Source organism: Myotis yumanensis, unplaced genomic scaffold (assembly GCF_028538775.1).
Source record: "Myotis yumanensis isolate MYYU_CA2020_CCGP unplaced genomic scaffold, mMyoYum1.0.hap1 SCAF_4, whole genome shotgun sequence".
NCBI lineage: Eukaryota > Metazoa > Chordata > Mammalia > Chiroptera > Vespertilionidae > Myotis > Myotis yumanensis.
In genome coordinates, this window is record NW_027223755.1 from 31,228,334 (window position 1) to 31,235,160 (window position 6,827).

Genomic DNA, 6,827 nt, shown 5'->3' on the forward strand with positions numbered 1-6,827 from the left:
CCGCCTGGAGTTGTGCAGAGCCAGCTTTATTGGCTTCAAACTGACCCTGTGGGAACAGCACCAGCCACTCTGGAATAGAGGCCCTGCGGAAGCACAAGCTTGCCTTTTCCAGCTCTGAGCCAATCAGAGTCGCTGCCTGGGCCTTCTTGGGTCACATTTTTGAGATGGAATTTTTTTTCTTCTTTTCACTCTAAAGTCTAAAGCCCAGATTTCTTAAAGAGTAGTGTCAAGGAGGGAATCCTACAGAGTATCCCTCCTCCAGTCCCAGCCCACGATAATTAAGTGAGTGGCTTAAGGGATTGGCCTCCTCTTCAACATTAAAAAGTGGGTGTGAATGTTTTTCTCTGGCCCCCTTAAATGTTCTTGATTACAGTAATAAAAATGTTAAGCTCTACTGCTTCTCATTGGAGTGAAGGCAGCTGAAAACTCCTCCTTCCCTAAAGAATCTACTTGTTGATTCTAGTGCCTCGAAACAGGTGTTCTTTAGATTGCTTTTTCTAATGGCTTTTCACTGGAAAGATCGGTTTAAATGTTGCTTTGAGCTAATCAGTGATTGCTTCTGTATTTATCTAAATTTATGTCTTTGATTCTGTGTGCTAGATGAGACATTACCTTCAAAGTCTATAAACTTAAATAAGGTAGGTGATTTTTAATTAAGCTCTTTGTCTTCTTCTGTCTGCCATATTTTATGCAAAATATATATATATTTGTTATTTTTTAAAGGCTAGTTTAAATCTATATTTGAACTTCCAGAGTCATCTTTAGATGTCCTATAGCACCAAGAATGGTGTGTCCTACAGAATGGGTATTCAATAAGTATTTGTGGAAAAGGTATTTTAATACGTTAATTTGGATTGCAAACAAATTGGATTTGTTTTCTCTAGGCGTTTGGGTCCAGGAATTCTTTAAATATTGTGTGAACTGTCATGTATTTGCATCTATGTTTACTCTATTCTCTCTTCCTAGAATTTCCTCCACTCCATCTCTCTTTGGAAAGCTTACATTCACTCAAAGTTCTCATCAAATGCCAATTGTTCCATGAAACCCAGCTTGCAGTCTCCAACCAGATACGGAGTCAGAGTCTTAGCACAAAGGATCTGCAAAGGATCATATCTGGTTTTCCAAACCCCACCGTACTCTGGGCCTGCACTAGCTTACCTGGTGGGTATTTGTGCCTTGACTTTATTCACCTGTTTTGAGCATGTGAACTTTTTAAGAGACTGGGTATACTCTGCTAAACCAAGTATTTGTAGTAAAAGATAGTAATTGCTTAATGAATGGTAAATGTATAGTTTGAAAGAACGACTTTTTAAAAGTGGGGTATACCTGAACATATAAATGATTAATGTTGCTCTTCAATCGAGTCCCTAAAACATGGAGTTTTAGAATTCAGAGGCCATCAATTCAGACTCTCTTTCCCACGTGAAGAACGTTGGGCTCAGGAGAGTCTTAGTGTCGTGTGTAAGGTAACCTGGCTGGGGAAGACCAGAGTACAGCCAGCAGGTCTCCTGAGGGCTCCTCCAGACATTTCTCAGGCATAATTTAACATGTATCAGTTTATCCTTGAGTATAAAGTACACTTCAACATTGAATATGGTAACTGGCTAACTATTCATAGTTCCCTCTCTCCCTCCCTTTTAAGTGCCTGTTTCTAAGCAGCAAAGTTGTGGTTCAGTGACTTCTGTCTGGGTAATATGAAAACAGGGCGCCCAGCCAATTTTGATGAGCTAACTATTTCCCTAAATTATCATGCCTAAGCAAGGGGCCCTAAACCTGCTGTTCAGCACTTATCATCGGATCTGGGGGATGGGCCATACACAGGCACAGCATCAAATAGCTGGAATTTTATATTTAAGTTTGTCAAGCAGTGAAAATTGTCATCCTTAGAAATGACTGACAGTTCCTCTGCCTCGTTTCTGCAACATTGAGTTAGGTAAAATAAAATTAAAAATCGACTTCAGTCTTTTTACAGATTTCCTGCTGAAGACACATGTGACAGGACTATAAATTTTCACCAGAAATTGATGGGAGGACGGGCACTGCAAAGTGCCTGGAAGACTTTGCAAAAGGTCCCAATTAACAGAATGCAGCTAACACCTCAAAAAAAAAAAAAAAAAATGAATGCTGCAGTGGGAATGAATCTTGCTCGGAGTGCTGGGTTGTTGGCTGATTGCCTGGGGAGAGTGGTGCCCAGGGCTTGCCAGCTGGCTGATCCGCACGCCTATAAAGGATGTGGTCAGCTTACACCTTGGCAAACTATGATTTTGATGGAAATCTTAGAGGTCGGCAGACGTTCTCCCTAGTAAAGTACGTGAGATCAGGTCATTGCTTTTATTTAAATGAAAAAAATATCTTGATGGCCCGAATTAATAGGACCGCGTCGGTATTCTGCTCCAAAGGAGAGTTCATTACTGGATCATAACAGATAAATATCCTGAAGGAGACACAGGATGTAACTGAAAGTGGCACATTCAGCTAATCCCCAAATTAAAGCAGTCATGCCACTGAAACCGGCAGCAGGCTCATCAACATCTGCACCTCTTCCCACAAGTTCCACTCGATAACCACTTTTGCAGACTCTGAACCCCAAAGCTGCTGCTATCCCATCCTCTTACAGGCACTCACATTCAACTGTGTGCTGTTGCTTTGTTTGTTTTGCATAGATGTGAGGACAGGGGTCAGTGTAAATACCCTAGAAGCCCACAATGGCTGGCTTCATGCTTTCACATGGAGGCACTCAATGAATGCAAGAACTGCAAAGAGAGGGTCTATATTCCAGAATCCACACTGAAAATCACAGCCATTTATAAACTGTCTGAAAAATTGACAAAATTCTTATCAATCTTCAAAATGGATAAGGGGGGTACTATTTTAGTTTTTTTCTCACCTACTGTTATTATCCTTCACATCTGATTTCAAATATATGGATGAGGGAAAATGAATGGGGATGTGAAGGGTAATGTGTAAGTACGTGAGAAAAAAACTGCAGAGTGCCCCTTATCTGCTGTTTCCCTTTCCTCAGCTTCAGTTACTTGCAGTCAACCTCAGTCTGAAAGTATTAAATGGAAAATTCCAGAAAAAAACAATTCATTCATTTTAAATTGCTTGCCATTCTGAGTAGCATGATGAAATCTCGGGAGTCCTGCTCAGTCCCATCCGGGACGTGAATCATGTTTCCATGTTGTATGTACTCCCTGCCTGTTAGTCACTTAGAAGCCACCTTGGTTATCAGATTGACTGTTGTGGTGTTTCGGTGCTTGAGTTCAAGAAACCTTATTTTACTTAATAACAGCGCCAAAGCCTAGGAATAATGATGCGGGCAATTTGGATATGCCAAAGAGAAGCCGTTAAGTGCTTGTTACCTATTGTCTGAAAGTCAATAGTGGCCTAACACTGGGTCAAGTAATTAGCCTAACGCTAGTGTCACCTTGTCATAAGAAGAAGAAGGATGAGTACAGTGCAATAATACACGGATTTTGAGACCACATTTGCCTTTTATTTCAGAATATTGTTATAATTGTTCTATTTTATCATTAGTTATTGTTGTTAGTCTCTTAATGTGCCTAATTTGTAAATTAAACTTTATCATAGGTATGTATGCATGTACAGGAAAAAAACATAATATATTTAAGGTTTGGTGCTATCTGTGGTTTCAGGCATCTACTGGGGTCTTGGGATGTATCCCCAAAGGATAAGGGGGACTACTGTATAAAGAAGTTTAAAGAAAGAATCTTTGTTTTAAAGCTATAGAAAATTAGTTGAGGGAGAATAATTTTAAATTACTTAAGTTTAATACAGTAAATCAAACTGGTATTAATATTTGTGAGTATGTGATTGTGAAATAATGGACTTAATGACTAGCTGTCTTTGTAAGACTATTGGTAATAGAATCAATTATGGTTCATTATTAACTATATTAACAGAAAATTAGCCTTTGCTAGCTTCTAAAAACATGAGGTTGTTATAATAGACTGTGGTCCCTTATCAACATATGAAAAACTTGAAGGCATATAAACCACCTCTCTTTCCAGAACTAAAGTAGATGACATGATCAATTAATGGCTAAAATGTTATTATGTCTCTTTTAAATATTTCTTGTCAAAGACTTAAATATTCCTGATTCAACTTGTGTTTCTGTTTGAGCAATATAATTTGATCATAATTGGTTTCATTTTGATTGTCTTTACATTTTGGGTACTTATTATCTTTTCTCTAATCCACTGGGAATGCCAAGTACCATTTTTTTTTGCTATTTAGCAAGTCAGTGAGGAGCGTCCCACTGAGTGCCTTAATTATTGTTAATTGAATATTGTAAATGGTTTTTCAGGATAGCCATCTTGGCAATTCACCTAGCATTTTCCTCACTTAGCAAAGTTAACAGCACTAAGAATCCCTTCTACCCTTTTCTATATAGTCATCAAATCAAATACTGGCAGTAACTGATTCCTACTAAAACTAGTCCCTTCTTTTTTAAATGTCACATCACATGCATACTTCATATGGCACTTGGAACATGGTGGCTGCTCAATGAATATTAAATGACAGCTGTCCTTTTACATAGAATGATTCCCAGTTCCAGTCTAAGAGAGAACATCCGATTTCGCTTCCAGAGCTCCCACAGTGCAACTCCTCTAGCATGGCAGGCCCAGTACTCTAGGGTAGAGCTCTTCCATTGTCATGCACCAGCACCAAGCTTGCTATTCTCTAATCAAAAGAAGAAAAAATAGTAAATAAAGAGCCCTAGAAGACCTGAGATTGTTAGAACTGCTACAGGCAGAAAAACTGGAGAGTGGAAAAATCACTGAGCCAGCCTTCCTATATATTTCTTGCCTTACGCACAATAAAAAAAAAAAAGAGAAATGCATGATCTTTTTTTTTTAAGCTTTCAAACTATGTCTCCAATTTTAAGGGGACTGGGGCTAAGGCTTCAAAGGAATGAAGTTGTATTGGAGGTTGGTTGCAACTACATAAAATCTTGCCTTCTTAATTATTTCTCTTGCTTAATCAATGAAATCTCAACCATTGTTATGAAATCAGGACCAGAAGAAACCTTAAGACATAATCTAGAGCCTCCTTCTCATCAAGGTGACACACCAATTATTTTTGTTAGCTGACTGGTCAAGTTTATAATTGTCTTTATATGAAAAAAATCTTCCTAGAAAATTGTGGCGTGGTTTATTAACTCTTAGCAGTCCATTTCTGAGCTCTGAGGAAGCTTGCCTTCTTCTGAGCTATCTGATCTTTTTTCTGGGAAAGAGATATTTTGGGATGGTCCCACCTCTTTTTTTTTTAACTTCTTTCTTAGGCCTCTTATAGACTAAATTTTCTCATATAGCAGCATGAGCTTTCTTGTACATCTCCTCCATCATGTCTAGAGTTACATTGCTCTTTATGTATTGAGAGAATTGTGTCTTGTAAGTGTTATCTTGTTCCAGTAGGTAATGCACATGATCTGCAATGTTCTGACCCATGATGTACTCCCGCTGTACTTCTGCCTTGAATTCCTTGTTTTTTAATATCACTAGAGCAGTGATTACCAAAGTCGGCGCTACCGCCCCCCGGTGGGCGCTGCAGCGATCCAGGGGGGTGGTGATGGCCACAGGTGCATTTGGGGGCGATGAGTAACTGCTATTAAAATTTAAAAAAAATTAATTTCCAGGGGCTGAGTAACATTTTTTCTGGAAAGGGGGCGGTAGGCCCAATAAGTTTGGAAACCACTGCACTAGAGAATAGTTTGGTACTGTGAAGGGTAGATAAGACTCTGTCCACAGCTCCCTTCAGGACCCCAAAAGCTTTACTTCCAGTAGTAGTTCTGGCAAACCCTGCAACCAAATAGCAGGTAAAGGCACCGGGTTGACTATCCGTGCTTTCCACATTGTATTCATCTTCAGTCACCTCCACTTGGCCTTCATTCACCTTGTCCATGCCAAATCTGTTTAGAAGCCTGCGGGCCAGCAGCAGGCCAGTACAATGTGCTGCAGCATAACTTGTCAGGCCAACCTGCACCCCATACTTTGGGTCCATGAGCATAAGCTACACAAACTATCTTATCTCCTTCTATACGGGCATAAGGAATCTGACAAATGCTATTTTTGTTGCTTACACAAACTATCATCCTGTATTTGGGTGTGTTGTATGAATTTTTACCCTGGATTACCATGCGTTTCTGGGCATAATAATCAATTTTACCCTCTCGTTGTTTTCTACATTTTACTTGGTATCTCTTGAAGTAGGCCTTATTCTTGACAACTTTAACAAACTCCATCCTATGGAAGAGAGACCCATGTCCATGGCTAGCTATAGACTTACAGGGCCAGCATAGCTCTGGGGTGGGAGAACAAGGTGGTCCTGAAATTATTTTTTAAAAAGGAAGATAATATGTTTATTGGGAGGTATGGGCTTCCACATGCTTGGCTAGTAAGATTTTCTGCCACGATTTTCCCCTGGCATCTAGCCACTTGCTATTAAGTTTGGCACAGGTTTCAGATTTAGAAACAAATTCAAGGCCCACCGTTAGCAGTTTTCCAGTGTTGAGTGTTATACACTACATGGTGATTTGCCTGCTTTTTTCAACTATTTGATCCTTGTATATTGGATATAGTTTGTAAGACACCTCAAATATTTTGTGATATAGGCCAGAATGAGTAAATGATTGAATAAATAAAATAATAAGGCATGTCCTCAAGCTACAGTTTAAGAACACTTTGGCTAGTTCTGAAGAACAGCTGGTTATCATTACATTTTAATAGAGACAACAGAGCCTGGCCATGCTTCAGCCCTTTCTGATGAGAAATACCCTGACCACATCCTTTCTCCTCCCACCCCTC

The 6,827-nt window shown here is 39.5% G+C and overlaps 1 pseudogene; it reads right to left on the reverse strand.

The window, feature by feature from the left end:
• Positions 1-5,178: 5,178 nt before the first annotated feature.
• On the reverse strand, positions 5,179-6,274 carry LOC139008056 (large ribosomal subunit protein uL18-like; annotated as a pseudogene).
• Positions 6,275-6,827: the final 553 nt, after the last annotated feature.